At 38.6% G+C, this 18644-nt stretch overlaps 1 pseudogene; it reads right to left on the reverse strand.

The window, feature by feature from the left end:
• Nucleotides 1-17107: 17107 nt before the first annotated feature.
• LOC113621276 (elongation factor 2-like) lies at nucleotides 17108-17694 on the reverse strand (annotated as a pseudogene).
• Between the last annotated feature and the right edge of the window lie 950 nt (nucleotides 17695-18644).

Raw genomic sequence — 18644 nt, forward strand, 5'->3', positions numbered from 1 at the left:
TGTGAAGGGGAGTGGGAATCTTGTATGTATAAAGGCAGAAAGAGGGACAGTTACATAGTATCAGAGCACAAAACATCAAGAAAGTCATAGCAGGATCCAAAACTGGAGAAATAATAATTTTATAATGGAAGGTCTTAGATACAAAGAAGCGGGGCATATTTATCATTAAAATGATGGGGATGAAAAGGAACACAGAATTGTTCAGAGTAGCTCAGACAGCCCTAGATAAAATGTGAAGAAAGCTTAATTTATCTTTGAAAATTTCTCTCCTCCCCATTTATCCTGTGACTCATTCTTGCTATTAGCAGATGTAATCCATCATTGGCATAAACTGAGAATTAAGATCTTAGCTAATAAGGCTTAAAATATGACCCGTCTATCTCATTTTAAAAGAAAATTCTCAAAGACTGAAAAATCATCAGGGCAATGACAAGCCACCAAAGCCCTCATATGTTTAGGCCAGAATGGGCAACACCTTTTCCATTTGAAAGGCTAGTTTAAATGGCAGCTGGTGTTGTAGAGGGAAGCTAATGGGATGATGAGGACTGTGTGTCCTGCTGTTTTCTTCCTCTGCTCATTTGTCCATTCTGATAGCGTCTTGGAGCATTAGGCGTATCCTACTGGGTTATCCCCAATTATGCTTCAGTCAAAGGGTTTGGCTAGACTAAATGACCTCACAGTTCCTTGGAATTTACAGAGAAAATTTATTTCTACTCCACCATCACAACTTAAATATAACAAATAAATGAAAACTTGGAATACTACTATTAAGATGATGGAGACTCGTGGTTAAAAATTAATACTAAAAATTGGGGAGAAATTAGATATAAAATAATACATAGATAACTAGTTAACTTATTCTAAGTTAAATATATATATACACACACACATGCATACACAGTATAGTAGATGTCTGTTTTTTAATTTCACCTATCTGGCATGCCTTCCCTCTTCTATTAATAGTGATGCGTGGGTTTTCTTGGAAGGGGGGAAGGATTGTTTGTTTCACTGCACAGAGTCTTGGAATTATCAAGTTTCCCTACCCAGAAGTAGATACATAAATCAGTTAGGATTCTTGATTGCAAAGAAGACACTGCCTATTTGTACTAGTTTTCTATTGCTGTGCAACAAATTACAACAAATTTAGTGGCTTAAAACAACACAAATTTTTTAAATTTATTTTTTAAACATTTAAAAAATTTTATTTATTTTTGGCTGCATTGGGTCTCCGTTGCTGCGCGCGGGTTTTCTCTAGATGTGGCGAGCGGGGGCTACTCTTCGTTGCGGTGCTCGGACTTCTCACTGCGGTGGCTTCTCTTGTTGCGGAGCACGGGCTCTAGGCACACAGGCTCAGTAGTCGTGGCTCACAGGCTCTAGAGCGCAGGCTCAGTAGTTGTGGCGCATGGGCTTATTTGCTCTGCAGCATGTGGGATCTTCCCGGACCAGGGGTCAAACCCGTGTCCCCTGCATTGGCAGGCGGATTCTTAACCACTGCACCACAAGGGAAGTCCCACAAATTTTTAAGTCATAGTTTCTGTGAGTCAGGAGTCTGACACATTTTTGCTTGGTCTTCTGCTCAGGGTTTTTTGAGGCTGAAATAAAGATGTTGCTAGCTGTACCCGCAGCTTGGGTACCTTGAGGCTTGGGGTCCTCTTCGAAGCTCACTAGTCATTTGCAGCATTCAATTCCTTGTAGTTGCAGAATGGAGGTCCCCATATTCTTGCTGGCTATCAGCCAGAGGCTGCTCTCAGCAACTAGAGGCTGCCCTCAGGTCCTTGCCACGTGGCCCCTCCATACAGCTCACGACATGGTGTCCAGGCCAGCAGGAGAATCTCCCTCCAGGAAGGGCCCAGTCACTCTTTAAAAGACCTTTCCCCATTAACTCAAGGCCACTCAGGATAGTCTCCTTTATTAAAAAAATAATATTTTTTTCACATTTTAAATTAAAAAAATGTTTTAATTGTGTTAAAATATACATAATGTAAAAGTTACCATTTGAACCATTTTCCAAGGATACAGTTTGTGGCATTAAGCACATCTACATTGCTGTGCAACCATCACCACCTTTCATCCACGGAACTTTTTTCATCTTTAAAAACTGAAATTCTGTACCCATTAAACAATAACTCCATCCATCCCACCCCCAGTCCCTAGAAACCATTATTCTACTTTCTGTCTTTATGAATTTTACCATTCTAAGTATCTCATATGAGAGGAATCATACAGTATTTGTCCTTTTGTGACTGGCTTATTTCACTTAGCATAGTATTCTCAAGGTTCGTTTTGTTTATCTATTCATCTGTCTGTGGACACTTGGGATGTTTCCACCTTTTGGCTATTGTGAATAATATTGCTATAAGCATGGGTATACACATATCTCTTCATGACCCTGCTTTAAATTCTTTGGGTATATACTCAGAAGTGGAATTGCTAGATGATGTGGTAATTCTAATTTTAATTTTTTGAGCAACAATCATACTGTTCTCCATAGTATCTGCACCATTTTATGTTCCCACAAGCAGGATAATCTGCCTTTGATTAACACAAAATCAACTGATGTGGGTCATTAATTACAACTACAGAATTCCTTCACCTTTTTCATGTAACGTAATCACAAGAGTGAAATCCATTGTATTCACAGTTCCTTCCAATACTCAAGATGAGGGGATTATACATGGTGTTTACACCAGGGACAAGAATCTTGGGGAGCATTTTAGAATTTTGCACACCACACTTCCATAAGCAGAAAAGACATTTATGGAAAGGATGTTGAATGGTTCCAGAATTAGTGAGAAGGCCAGAGAATGAACCCACAAAATGAGCAGGAACAAATGTAAGTCCGGCAATAATAACATAGTCAAGATCACATTATATGAAAACTCTGATAGAACGACATTGGTGGTGCCACCACCAGATAGTAATTGTTGTGACAACTGTGGTAAACAGCCTCTAAGAGGGCCCCCAATGATCCCCACCTTGTGGTATTTATCATGCCTTCACATTGTCCCTGTGCTGTTCTGAGTGACCAGTAGCATTCAGCACAAGTGATGATGTGTCACTCTTAAGATTAGGTAATAGAAGACACTGGTTTCAGTCTTGTTTGCTCGATTGCTCTCTAGAATCACTCATTCTGTGTGACTTGGGCTATCATGCGTGAAGACACTCAGGCACCTTTTTTGGACAGGCCCACTTAGTGAGGAACTGAAGCCTCCAGCCAAGGGAATGAGCCTTCTTGAAAGCAGATCCTCCGGCCCCAATCAAGCCTGCAAATAAATGACTGCAGCTCTGGCTGCCAGCGACCTAAGAAGAGCCTTTCCATCTTTAGAGGGTTTTAAGCAAACAAAGACAAATATGGGAAAGAGATTATATGTACACACAATAACTAAACTATTTACCATCTAGTCCTTTACAGATAAGGTTTGCTGACCCTTCTACCACCATTACTGAGGACAACTCAACTTCCCAACATTTTCTCTGAATTCAAAGTCCTTGGTCTGAATGCCCGGTTGGTTAAGCCTAGCTCAGGTGCCCAAGACTTAACTGCTGAGGAACTGGAAGAGAGAATGTCTAGCCCCATGTAGCTTCTGTAGTGGGTGGCATGGTCCTTTCTCCCAACACGACTCACAAAATGGGAATTGTCCCTAATTAAAAAGTGTTCAGATTCTAGGTAACAAACAACAAGCAGAAAAATGATCCAACTCCATGGAAACCAATCAGATTAGCTCTCTTTAGCATTTAGCAGACAAAGTTGATTTGTCCAGATGATGATGCTCTAAAGAGACTGTCTAGTATTCTTGTCATCGCCTATGTCAGTTCCTGTACTACTTGCTTTCTTAGCTTTTTTTTCAATTTTGGGGACTACACCATATCCTTCTAACAAACTGATTTTTTTGCTTAAAATTAGAGTCAATTTCTGTGCTGGAACAAAGAACTCTACCTGATATAATATTATTGATATTGTGTGAAGAAGATCATCAGAGAAGAATTTCAAATTTGTTAATATTTTATTTCTCCAAGACTTTGTTATTTTATTTCTCCAAAAGACCTTTTCCCCACAGGAAATATTTCAATATTTCAAACCTTCATTTATCCCAAGCAAATGACATCAGAATATGTTTCTGAACCTGGCATAGGGACTTCCCCGGCAGTCCAGTGGTTAAGACTCTGCAGTTCCCAATCCAAAACTGGGCAGAAGACCTAAATAGATATTTCTCCAAAGAAGACATACGGATGGCCAAGAAGCACATGAAAAGCTGCTCAACGTCACTAATTATTAGAAAAATGCAAATCAAAACTACAATGAGGTATCATCTCACACCAGTTAGAATAGGCATCATCAGAAAATCTACAAACAACAAATGCTGGAGAGGGTGTGGAGAAAAGGGAACCCTCTTGCACTGTTGGTGGGAATGTAAATTGATACAGCCACTATGGAGAACAGTATGGAGGTTCCCTATAAAACTAAAAGTAGAATTACCATACGATCCAGCAATCCCACTACTGGGCATATACCCAGAGAAAAGCATAATTCAAAAAGACACATGCACCCCGATGTTCATTGCAGCACTATTTACAATAGCCAGGTCATGGAACAACCTAAATGCCCATCGATAGACGAATGAATAAAGAAGTTGTGGTACATATATACAATGGAATATTACTCAGCCATAAAAAGGAATGAAATTGAGTCATTTGTTGAGATGTGGATGGATCTAGAGACTGTCAAACAGAGTAAAGTAAGTCAGAAAGAGAAAAACAAATATCGTATATTAACGCATGTATGTGGAACCTAGAAAAATGGTACAGATGAACTGGTTTGCAGGGCAGAAGTTGAGACACAGATGTAGAGAACAAACATATGGACACCAAGGGGGGAAAACTGCAGTGGGGTGGGGATGGTGTTGTGCTGAATTGGGCGATTGGGATTGACATGTATACACTGATGTGTATAAAATTGATGACTAATAAGAACCTGTAGTATAAACAAACAAACAAAACAACTAATACTAAACTTTCTTTGGGTTATTTGTATGGAAATATGTTAATATAAATGTTTCAGACATTACATGAAATTTCTATAAAAAAAAAAAGACTCTGCAGTTCCACTGCAGTGGGCATGGGTTCGAACCCTGGTGGGGGAAGTAAGATCCTGCATGCTGTGCGGCATGGCCAAAATAATAAAATAAAATAAAACACTGGCATAATAATAATAATGGGTAGAAAATTATATTCTCATTATGAAACATAAGATTTAAAATTATAAAGAATACTCAATAATTTCTTTCTTCAATTAGATCTATAACCAGCTATTCTAGAATTTGTGTATCAGAACTCAACTGCCTCTTTTTTGTTAGCTATCACTTAAAATCAGTTTATATTATTCACTTATTCATTTGTTCATTCACCAAACATTTATGAGCACCTGCCACGTGGCAAGCCCCTATTAGTGCTAAAGTTATAACAGTGTAAAACATATATTCCCTTAAATCAACAACAATCAGTAACTCAACTCTGTGATCAAACACAGCACCATAAATAATAGAACAGCCTCCATTATGTGCCCTTCCATTATCTATGATATATTTTTGCCGAAAATGAATAGCTTGAGTCTAATCAAGCCTCTTAGATCAGATATCATTTTATAAGAAATAAGGGGGCTATAAGAACATATTAAATTATACCATAAGGATTTAATCAGAAAAACCCAAATGTAGGATAGTCTACAGGACAATTGGCCAGGCCTCTTAAAAAAAAAAGTGAGGATTTTTAGATTAAAAGAGACTGAAAAATATAACAACCAAATTAAACATGTGAATTTTGACTAGGTTCTGATTTGGAAAAAAAAAGTTATGATTGATTGCTGGGAAAATTTAAATATGGATTGGGTTTTAGATTGATATTAAGAATTTTTTTGTTATTTGTGTTCTGAGATGTGGTAATAATGTTATGATTACAAAATCTGTCCTTAATTTAAGGAGATGCATGGATAATTTAAGGAGATGCATGTATAAAGTGTCATCATGTTGACAACTTCCTTTCAAGTGGTTTGGCAAAATAAAAAAAAATAAACACACATAAAGTAGATAAAGGAAATTTGGCAAGATGTTAACAATTTCTGAATCTAGCTAATGGGTATCTAAGTGTTTGTTATACTATTCTTTCAACTTGTCTGTTTGAAATTTCTCATAACAAAATGTTGAGAGAAAAAGAGCCCATTGCAGGGAGACTGTGCTGTGATTCCCTAATGGGGTCAATACCATTGTCCCAGAGGCATTTGGAAGTGTGGTGGGGGTATCTTTGTTATCAAAATGTCTGGGGAGCATTACTATGATTTGATGGGGAGGAAGGTAGCAGGGATGCTAAATAACTTGCAATGTGAGGGAATTCTTCACCCAACAATGAATTACACTTCTCAAAATGCCATTACCTTCCCTGTTGAGAAGTACTGAAAATAAACCAGTCAGTAGCTCTTCCCCCCCAAAATCCTTCCTTAACCCCATATACAATTCTAGTGTTTCTTCTTCAATCTGCAAAAAATAATCTTGATAGAGGAATCTTCATTCATGGTTTCCACTTCCTCATTTTCTTTCCATTCCTTAATTCACTCTAGTTTGGTTTCACAACCACCATTCCTTAAAAACTGGTCTTATCAGGATGACCAGTGATGTTATTGTTAAGTCCAGTGGACGTTTTGCAGTATTTGACCATGATGAATACTTTCTCCTTCTTGAAAATTTCCCCTCATCTTTCACGACACCACTCACTCCTGGTTTTCCTCCTAATTCTCTAACTACTTTTAAGATTCCTCTCATACACTCCTTTTTCTCTGCCTACATTTTATTTCACAGGATTTCATCTGTAGCCCTTTTTTCTTTTCACTTTACAGAGTTTTTTTTTCTCAGATCCCCACCTGAAGGCCAGATATTGCATCTAAGTTCCATAGTCATTTATACAATTGCTTACTGACAGGAAATATCTGAGCCTAACAAATGCAAAATGGAATTTAACAGCTTCCCACGTATACTTGCTTCTTCTCTTAGAGTCTTTATTTAAGGCAATGACTGGGATCTACTTAATGCTTTGGGAACCTACTGTAAAGCCATCTATCCTAGGTGGCAAAGGAGGGAAGGTGTAGGACAGGGACGGCTTATGGAAGGAGATGACACTTCACGGACACAATTAATCAACGAGGAATTGGATGAGGTGTTTGGGGGTGATGCAGTGTGAGTTAGGGAGGAGACTCCATCAGAACAGAGGCAGAAACACAAAGGCAAGTAAAACTACACTTCTCCTGGAAGTGAATGTAATTCACAATCGATGAAGCATACATGCTTTTTTGGCAGGAAGAACTGGCAAGGGATAGAGTTGTAAAGGTAGGAAGGAAGTAGATCATGTAGAGTCTTTTATGCCATGCTAAGGAGTTTGGCTTTTATCTTATCAGGTCAGAGTTGGCAGATTGATTGCCCACAGGCTACAGAAGTGATGTGTTTTAAAAGAGTAGAATTAGTTGTCAACATTTTAAAATTGAGAAATTTCACATACAGGTTTGGACTTCTAGCCTGTTCTGAAGATTTGGGAGTTCTGGCCACATTTCCCCACATTTGACAGACTCTGCTGTCACCACTCTGCAATAGTACCTATTGATCTGCTTTATTCAAATGTCACTTATGCCACCTGCCTGGCCCCTGTGGCCATTGGCAATTGCTACTTTTGCTTCAGATGCTGGTTAGCCATTGAAGAACTGTTAGCAGGGAGGTAGTATGATCAGACATTTGGGTCAGAAAGATCATTCTGGAAGAAAAATATAGGTTAGATTCTGGGGCATAGGAAAGGGTACCATAAAGAAATGAATCTATAAATTCTAGAGCAAAAGTGGGCTGTGGGTAGGGAGAGAGAACAGACTCATTACCTCTCCCCAGACACCATTTACCCTCCTAAACCACTAGGTAAGTCAGAGGAGGTAAGAACTTTGCAGTACTGGAGTGACAGTTGGAGACAGCCTCAAATAGGGCAATGACAGTACAGATGGAAAGGAGGGTCCAAAAATCAATAAAGCTTAACCATTGTATGTGGGGTGTGAAAAATGGGAGGAGTGTAGGATAGTTTCTGAATAGATAATGAATGATAGGGTCTAATTTTGATTAAAAACCGTTTATCACACTGCCTAGGAGAAGATAAGTTCTCTTGCATCAATTAAGTAGATTTGCTTTTCACAGTGATCACTTCGCTAGATGTATTTTCACATATCCCTAGTAACCATACATCAGTAAATTATACACCATTCCTGAGTAAAACTCTAGGAAAGGTAATTGAACACAAAGTAAGTGAAAGTTTTGACAAGAACTTGGTGGTCACCAAGAACAACTAAAGGTTCTTGAAAAATGAGCCAAGCTAAATTAAGCTCATTGTTTTATTTTTTGTCTGCTTGTTTGTTTGTTTTGTTAAGCATGTGGGGCTAGGTCAGGATAATGTAGACAGAGAGGCAGAGAGCAGGCACAAGCTCTAAAGTTTCTCTAAGCTGCTTTGCCTTGACAGGAACATGATAGACACTGGATTTCTTAGCCTGACAATTTCTCCAACTCTATCAGCTTTCCATTTTCTTCAGTATTCTCCACATTATCCTAATCTCTCTTTTCCCATTTTTTTAACCTCTTCATTTTCTTTTTAGTTACCAACAGAGTGACTTATTTTTTCTTCTTGTATCTGTTGGACTTTAGATATTTCTAATTTTCCCAACTATATGACTTTTACTTAAATCTCCAATATTATTACACCCATTGTACATATCTTTACCTGACTCATAAACATTCTCACTCCTGATACACACACACACATAAACACACATATATAGTGTGTATATATATGTATATATATATATACACACACACACTGTATGTAAGTTATATGTGATTTCTCTTATTTCTCAAATTATTTTAATTCACTTCATTTTAATCCTATTTCAGATTCATCCTTCTAAATTTTATCTTCTTATATCTTACTTTTACCTTTTGTAGATAAAATTCTATAACATGCATTTCATGCCTTTTAATACCTATTACGTCATTATCTGAGTAGCTAAGGATAAAGAAGCTTGTATGTGCTCCATTCCCACTTATGGCTGTAAAAGAAAATATGAAAGATGTACTGAGAGGGGTGAGGGTTATAGTTGCCAGATATGTGTATTTAGATAGATAGATAGATAGAGATATGTACGATACAAATACATGAAATTATGAATGAGAATGTCTTTATTCTTAATTACATCCAAGTAGGCAATCAGCTAAGATATATCTATCTGGAAGGGTAGCTGATTTTCACTTCTCTTTAGGCATAGGTTAAAAACAAACCCTGGAGTGGATAATAAGGCCATTCTTCTGCTCACTTTCATAAACGCCAATGCAATGTTCTAATCCCTCAGGTATAGGAAATATTGGTACAGCATCGGATTAGTTCAGACATGAGATGAAAGCTTGAAAATCGGTCCCTATAGCGTTTGTCTTGTACATGTATAGTCATTCTGGTGTTTTTACTGTGGCACTCTCTCTGGCTTCCTTCATCTCCACCACTTCTATCATAGTTCAACCCTGTTTAACTCACTTCTAGAGATGAACGTGAACAAAGTGTAGTTTTCTCTACTGTGAAGATTTCTGCTATGTTATGGACTGAATTCTGAAGACAAATATTTCTTCTTGCCTGGGTAAGGGAAGAAAAGAGAAAAAGAGAGTATTAATATTTTGAACTGATGGAGTTGTTCTGTATCTTGATTATGGTGGTGGTTACATAACGGTATACATTTGCCAAAAATCATAGAACTGTACATGAAAAAGAATGAGATTTACGGTCTTTAAAAAAAAAAAGGGAGCAAGAGAAACCAGTTAAGTTCTAAGACTGTCAAAGTTACAGCCAGAAAAAATATATCATATTCATAAAGTCACTTTCATATTCAGATGATAATATTCCTAAGATAGTAACTATTACTAATATAATCTTCAACATAGCTTAGTTACTCTCTTCTTTAAAACTTTGAAAGAAAACAGTTAAGTTCTCAAAAGCCATCTTATATTCTAATCATTTGTTTTTCAGAAGTTTAGATTTAAAATTCAGTTAACAGTATCAAACTGGTTAACTAAGTGTGGTAGAGAGCCAGCCATCAAAATGGCCCCAGTGACTCTCACCTCCTGGTGTTCATGCTTCTGTGAAGTTCACTCCCATTATGAAAACAGCTGACCTGTGTAACCAATAGGATATTGAGGAAATCACAGAGTGTGATTTCCTAGCCTGGGTCATAAATGCTTTAAAGTTTCTGTCTTGCTTTCTCAGGGATCACTTGTTCTGGGAGATGCTAACTGTTATGCTGTAAGGACACTCATGCAGCCCTGCTGAGATGCCCGCATAGTAAGGAAATTTCCCATGTGAGGGAGGCATCTTTGAAGGAGGTCCTTCAGCTTAAGTGAAGCCTTCATTGACTAATGTCTTCAATGCAGCCTCATGAGAGATCTAGAGCCAGAGTCATCCAGCTATGCTGCTCCCAAGTTCCTGACCCACAGACACTGTGAGATAATAAATGTTTATTATTGTTCTAAGCTGCTAAGATTTGGGGTAATTTGTTATGTATCAGTGGACAACAAATACACTAATATATTTTATTTTTCTGAAATATATTCAAACCTAAATATTCCAGGCTATACTGCATTGACATAGAGTAATATCTGCTTGAATTTTAAGCTCAATTATATTAACTGATAAAGTGAGGATATTGTGATATGTAGATTTGCACTGAGTTCAATTTCTAGAAGTTAGAAAATGATCAGTAAGTGATCATTGATTGAGAATTTTTTTTTTTAAATTTAGAGCCTGTTTTTTTGCAAGGACTGAAAACTAATCAAAGTAGCTTAAGTAAAAACAGGATATACCGAAAGGATAGAACCTCATAGAAAGTATGTTCAAGAGGAACAAATTTGGGTTCTTGGGAAGTGGAAAGTTTTCAGGTGGTATATCTCTCCATCCCTCCTTTTCCTCTTTTTATCTCTCTATTACTCTGTCTCTATGCTCATTTTCCTACCTCCTTCTCCCTATATCTGTTTCTCTTTCTGTCTGTCTTTTTCTCTCTACATCTCAGTTTCTCCTCTCCCTACTGCTGCTTTAATTTTCTCTCCTTCCCTTTTCTTGTCCCCTTTTCTCTGCATCGCTCCTTCCCTCTGTCTCTTTCTTTTTTTTTCTAAATCTTTCCATCTTTCCTTTCCTCTCTGTCCCTCATACCCTCGCCTCCCATTCCCGCCTTCTTGTGTTTCCCTCTTCCTTCCCTTCTTTTTTCTCTCCACTTCCCTCTCCCTTTCCTATTGTATCTCTTCCTTTCTTTTTCTATTTTGCATCATCTCTCATCACTTATTCTAGGTATCTTCTTTACCCTTCTCTTCTGAAGGATGCCTGCCTTCAAACTTAAAATATTATGAAGATTCTAAAATCAATGTAATAGATTCTGTTAAAGTTTTCTGAAATACAAAACATCTCAGAAACCTGGAGGTTATGAAAACCTCAGCAATCTTGGTAGTACTGAGAACGTGGAAGACAACAAAAGTCTCAGAGTAGCTGATGTAAACATCTCAAAGTCCAGGGGTCTATGTACTTTACATATGAGATCTCCTACCTCTTTCTATCCACGTTCTCATTCTTAGCCTGCAGCAAATTAGGGGGAAAAAAGCCAGAGGAGGGATGCTGCTAAAGTCAGATTGTTGGTACCAACAGAGGGTTGGCACCTGAAGAGCAAAAGACTACATAGGTTAAAAACTACAACAATGAAAAGCAGACACAAGAACTGAGAAAATGTAACAGTGTGGATCCAGTCAAAGAAAGGGCAAGCAGTCCTATACTTTTCAGTAGTCTGGAACAAATCTCTAATAGTGGATATTCATTATAATAATTATGGAGAAATTATACAATTTTATTTAGATATTTAAGAAGGCAGGAACATACTTTGTGAATATTTTGGTAAAATATTAAAAAGTACACCCTTTAAAATGTAAACTTTGGACATTAAGGAAATTTAGATATGAGCAATATCAACTTATAGATGATTTTTTTTTTTTTTTCTATACGTTGTGGCCTCTCCAGTAGCAGAGCACAGGCTCTGGACGCGCAGGCTCAGTGGCCATGGTTCATGGGCCCAGCTGCTCCGTGGCATGTGGGATCTTCCCGGACCGGGTCACGAACCCATGTCCCCTTCATCGGCAGGCGGACTCCCAACCACTGTGCCACCAGGAAAGACCTAGATTATTTTAAATAAAAATTTAATTACATTAAATAATGTCTGTTGGTTTTTTTTCCATTGATGCAGGAGAAAAATTAATAAATTTAACTTTTGGTACAATAGAGTCCAACAGATCCTAAATACTAATAGCCTTAGAAATTTTAAATGATACAAAAATATTAGAGGTTTGTATCAGCCTCATCTTGGGTACAAGCATGAAACTGTTTCAACAAGCAGTTAAAAGACAAACTTCCTTCTGCCCAGGAACATACGTTAGCAAGTTTTTCTTACTGGTTAATACATACCTTACTAGTTAATAGTGAGAATGGATCATGTGGGTATGTTTTCATTCTCCAGCTAGTTCTAAGATCCTCTAAGGTAGACTCAATTTTTTCTATTTTCCTGTGTTGTGAAGGACCATGTCCCTCACATTGTGCATGCTTAACAAATGCTTATGACTGACTTAACTGGCTGATACTGTGGTTTCCAACTGGGGCTATGGCAAACATAATAGTTTTATTTCAAATATGCTGCTTAGATTAAACTCCCCACAAATCCTTATTGGAGTTATTTTGAAAAGTTTTTGTTTTCTGATTATAAAGCTAATTTATTCTCCTTGCAATATTATCAGGAAAAAAGTTTAAAATCTAAAGAAGAAAATAATGTCACATAATTCCATTACTCACAGATCTGTTAACGATTTGGAATACAGCATATCTTCCAGATTTTTTTCTTTGAATATACTCATGAATACATATACAGTTTTACTTTTTTAAAAAATATAAACCCCAAAAAAGTCACTTTATACATAAAAACTAGTAGCTATCTTTTCATTTAGCAATATATCATGGACATGTTCCCATGTCAAAGAATATAGGTGTGCAGTGCATGAATATCATTCTATGTACTTTTTTCTTCAGTCTTCTTTTGGTGATTTTCATGTATCTTATAAATTTTCAATCATAAAAAATTGCACAGCTGAACATATTTGATTTACCTTCCTTAAGAAAATACCCCTAGAAATGGAATTGCATAACAGAAGTTTGAGCTCCAAGCATATCAGTGAATATTTATTGATCGATCATCAGACTATATGACTAATTATAGGGACACAGCTATTTAGATAATTTGGAATGGTTAACCTTTTAGCCATATGAAGATATATTACATAAGTATATTTTTGAAGGACTTCTAAGTAGCTCCACTGACAAGTATTTTGAAATATCAATAGTTACTTAGTAAAGAAACTTCTGAGAATCTTTGTGGTCTACAGTTTTGGATAAACTCAATAAACTGTTAACTATCAAAGTCTTGATATCAGCATCTGCCAAGGGGAAATACCAAACCAAAGTTGCTTTTGCGGTAGGTACTAGCAGCAGTGTTAAGCATTCGTAATGTCCCTACCAGTGACAGAGTGATTCTTTATCATTGCAGTTTGGCTATCACATATCAGGGGAAGTGGTAAATTCATATTAGAAATTATAACCATTCTTTGGTAACTCAAGGATCTTGGGCAGATATTTTACCCTTAAGGGACTTTACCCTTAAGGGATCTTTTACCCTTAAGGGACTACCTAGTTAGCTGAATTTTAGAGAAAGCTTTTTGATAAACTCATGGTTAGACAAATTCATGAATTCTTGAAAGTACTATGTGAGGCAGTTAATCTAACAAAGTTGATACAGCATGGTGTTTAGGAACATGATGGACTTCGATATTTGACAACCTTGGGATGGAATGTCACTGTTTTCTCTGGAGCACGCAGCGACTTCTCTAAGCATTAGTCTTCTCATTTTAAATATGGAGATGATAATAATCTTAGAGTTGTTGAGAGGGTTAAATGTGGTAATGCAAGGTGCCTATCATATGGTAATCAGTTAAAAAATATCAGTCCTTCTTCTTCATAATCATAGTGATGCTTTACATCCAGCAGGTACTTGTTAATGCTGTTGAAAAACGAGTGTTTAACCTCAAAATATTAACAATGACCACTAAAATTAATTCCATGTTCATGTAGAATTCTGTATAATTTTGTGTGTAATCATATAAATATGTAGAACCACACTAATTTTATTGATTGTTAGAAATAAGCTTGAATTAGTAAAAAGTATGAATTAAAGGTTTTTTAAAAAGTAAAGATAGTTACATTACTTTTAAATTCATTTAATAACTAAACTAAAAGGAGGGTTTTCAGTGAGTTCTTTGGGGAATACATTTTGTTGTAGATGCAAAGCTAGTGTTTTTTCACTTATACATTGTTAGTTATTGTATGCTATTAAAACTTCTTGAGGTACCCGCACAAGTAATTTAAAACATTTCCCCCCACTGAAATCTCATTCTGTAAGAGAATCCCTTACTCAAGATTAAAGGCAAAATTTGTCAACTCAGATTTTTAAAAGTACAGGTTGACTTGCTATGATATTTTTCCCTGTGTGTTTTTTATGTAAGGTGAATAAAGAAAAATTTGGGAAAAATAACCTCTTCTCTGAGACCATTTAGTTAATTTAAAACTTAACACTGAAAGTAATGTTAGGTTGGAACTAAAACGTTGTAAAGCAATGTACTAGAGACCCTGGGGCAACTTCAATCTAATTTAACTAATAAATATTAAGCTCATATTATGAGTCCAGCATTGTGTTAGGAATACAAAGATGAACTTAACGTGGATGTTAATGCTGGGAGGTAATTTGGAGATAATTTAATACAAACCTCTCAAGAGACAGAGGAGAAAATTAAGGCCTCCGAGAGATGAAGTGGCTTTCCCATAGTCAATAGATAAGTAGCAGAGCCAAGAGGAGAATACTTCAAGTTTCGTATTCCTTGCCTAGCCTCACGCTCCCTGCCCCAAAGGTTTTACAAAAGATACTTGGTACAGTTTTTACATTGACTAGAGCTCTTGTGGTTGGGCAATTCCAACAAAGCAGGTCGGGAAAATTTCCATGATAGTCAGCATCTCAAAATAGCAGCAGGTCCGCGCAGCTTTGTTCCTAACTCTGCAAGAATGAAAGAAATTCTAATTATACAACTAGCCCTGGACAAATAGTCCCTCTCAACAAACATTTGAGTGCTTACTATGTGCCTCGCTCTGTGTTATATCCTAGGAATATAAAGTAGGCTGAAAACAGTTCTTATCTTTAAGAAGCTAGTAGTTTCTTAAACTACAGAGGAAACAAACACGTAAGGAGAGAATTTCAGTGACATTACACAGCCCAAACCAATGCCTTGAAAAATGCATCCCAACATTAAAAAATTTTCTTAGTTTTAAGGTGGTTTGGCCAGGGCACAAATACCCTAATCCTACTTCAACACCGTTCCATAAAGTTCTTGTGGCAGAAACAGATAAAAGAAACAAATGCAAAGTAAAGCAGAGTTCGCACTGTGACTCCTAACCTCAGTGCAGAGGAATATGACATACTGACCTATTGTTTCAAGGGAGCAACCGTTTTTCTAATCTAGTTGATTTAAATGGCCTTAGGCCAAAGCACCATCAAACACTTAAACCCACGTTTATTCTGGTCACATGGAACAAAATTAAGTATGAGACTGAGGGTGATCTAGCTGTTTAAGACCCCTGACATGCTGGGCCAGTCCCAGCCTTATGCTCTGATAGCTCTGGAAAGGAGAGAATCAGAGAGCCCTACTTCTGATATTTAACACTTGGAAATCCCACCCACTATCAAATATGGCCTGATCAGTGACTTTTTCTTTTCCTTTTTTTTTTTTTTTGGCTGCGAGGCATATGGGATCTTAGTTCCCCGACCAGGACCCGTGCCCCCTGCAGTGGAAGTGCGGAGTCTTAACCACTGGATTGCCAGCGAAGTTCCTGATCAGTGACTTTAAATTGAATCAACTCCTCCTCTCTACTTGGACAGTTTGGTGCCCTTGAATAGGCATTATTTCCTCCCTTCTTCCTGTCAGATAATCTCCTCAAAAACTTTACCTGAATTTTATTTACAAAACTTTTTTTAATGTTAGCCGATTTGTATCAATCTGTTTCATTATACCCTATCACCTATTATGTTTATATATAAACATATAAACACCTAAGATACTTAGTCTAAGTTTGCTCTTCTAAGTCAACAGAAAATTTGAAAATTTGGACAGAGGAGCTGATCAACCATATAAGAGCTTTAAATAGTTTTAGATGGGTCATGAGAAGTGGCATAACCATTCTGAATGATTACAGTGCTTCAGTTCTACTGTGAACCCATTTTTATTTTTGAAACTCATTCGCCCAGTTAACCTTGGCATTGCCCAAGAAAAAGTCTGACGGAATCTGATGATTATCTCGTAAGGAAGCACAGAGCTACATACAACAAAAAGCAACAACATAGCAACTTAGGTCCAGAAAGCTTTGCTTTTAATCTCATTTTTCCATAAACATGCTCAAATCCATAATACAAGGTGTTTGCTTTTTTAAGTTTATCACTTTTTTTTAACCCCCAAATAAACTTCTTAATGCGTTTATTTTAAATTTGGCGGGGGGGTGGGGTAGGGAGGGGCGACATTTGAGTTTCCTTGCGAAGAAATTAAAAAAAAAAAGAAAAAGTGTTGTGTGTCCCATTCCTTATTCCATCTCCACCAGCCAAATAAGTATGTGCTGCGACGGCATTTCTGTTGCTCTGAAATGTTGAAATAGATACGGAAAAAAAAGGCACCGAAAAAAAAAAAAAGGCACCAAGTGTTCATGTCGAGTGAAGGCACGCAGTGGGCTCCAGAAACCTGGCAGGTGGAGCATCTCGCGTCTGGAGTCTCGCGAGGTGTCGTGAGGCGAACTTGAGGCTCGCGGTTGTATGGGTTGCCGGGTGGAAGCGGGTTGCTGCGTTAAGACCTCCCTGGGCGGAGGGGTTGCGGAAGAGTGCCTACGTTCTGTCCCGGAAGTTGTCTGGCGCTGGGACGTCTTCTTTCAAGCCTTTGTGCTCGCACGTATCCCCCACGACCTGTCTGGGGCGCCTGATGTGGTCGGAGGAGTCGGCGGGCAGGTGTGGAGGTGCCCGGAGGGGGAAGGCCTGGCCGCCCGCGTGGGCCCTCCGGTCGGCTGTGAAGTCAGAAAGACTTGTCGATGGGCCTTCACGACAAACATGGGGGTGCCGACCACCTGGGACCCCTCTAACACGTGGCCCCGCTTCCTGTGCAGGACCCCTTAGATGGCACCAGCCCCTTGTTGCAAACACCGGATCTCCGCTCGTTGACGTGCTCCGCGGGTCGGGGCTGGCGGTCAGCACGCAACATAGGGGCAGCGCCGTGATACTCTGGATGGATCCGCGAGCAGCCGTGGCACGCAGTCTTCGAAGCGCACGCCCCGCGTGTGCTACTCGGTGGCGCCCCTGCCTGGTGGCCACCTGGAAGCCGGCAGCCACGCTGTCCTGATCTTGTTGAGGTACTGCGGGCCCTTGGTGACGTCGGGGACGATGATGGGGCTGGCGCTGGCGGGTCCAAAGCACCACATCCTTTAGGCGTCGGCCGCATCCTACTCGTACTTCTCGGTCACTTTGAGGCCTGCTCCTTGAGTTCCTGGCGGGCAGACACCTCGACCTTGTCGGTGTCCTTGGCCAAGCAGTCGGGGAAGCGCCGCACCTTCATGTGTAGCCGATGGTGCTTGTTGGAGGCCTTGGACAGGCCCAGGTAAGTCTATCACTTTTGAATGGTATCGGGCTCTTAAATTTTTGTGTCAAAGCTCAGTGGTTCCCCCCACCCCAACCACATTTTTATACTCCCATGAAAATAAGCATTTAATTCGCTTGCATTTCAGATTACAATATGTAGGAGAGTTATTCCTTCGATTTAGGTATTCAGTTGAATTGAATACACGTTGATTGTGAGCCTGCAGTGTGGCAGGCCCTCTGCCAGGTGCTGGGAATACAAAGGTGGGGAATTCATGGTGTGCAAGGGCAGATAGAGCAGACAGCTATAATAAAATATTCATCAATGCTCTAGGAGCAGTTGGAGCACAGTGCTAAAAGAAGGCAGAACATGGAGGCATAATTCTTCCTGGCTGAAAGGGAGAGCGGTGCTAGAGGAAAGCAGCTGTTGGGCTCGTTGCCACTACAATACAGCGTCCAATTTCAGCTCCCCCCACAGTGCTTCTTGACATTCTGACTTTAGACCCTATCCAGCAGTTTCTTCCATTCCTTTGGCTGACTATTCCAACATTCACAGTCCTTTATGTCATTCAACCCTTTTCATTTGTTTCATCTTCCTTTGCTCCTTGCCCTTTTCCCTTACAGCAAACCACCAGACTTCCTTGTTCACAGAGCAAATAATTTCTCACATGAACTCCCTCAACTTCCTACTGTTCTTCTCCATTTCCCCAGCCCTGGTATTTCAAATGACACTTTTTTTTTTTTTTTGAGTGAATGCATGAATAAATAAACATATTAGGCACTATTTGTGGTAGAT

This window comes from Aethalodelphis obliquidens, unplaced genomic scaffold (assembly GCF_003676395.1).
Source record: "Aethalodelphis obliquidens isolate GAN/ISIS:26980383/991018 unplaced genomic scaffold, ASM367639v1 scaffold8, whole genome shotgun sequence".
Taxonomy (NCBI): Eukaryota; Metazoa; Chordata; class Mammalia; order Artiodactyla; family Delphinidae; genus Aethalodelphis; species Aethalodelphis obliquidens.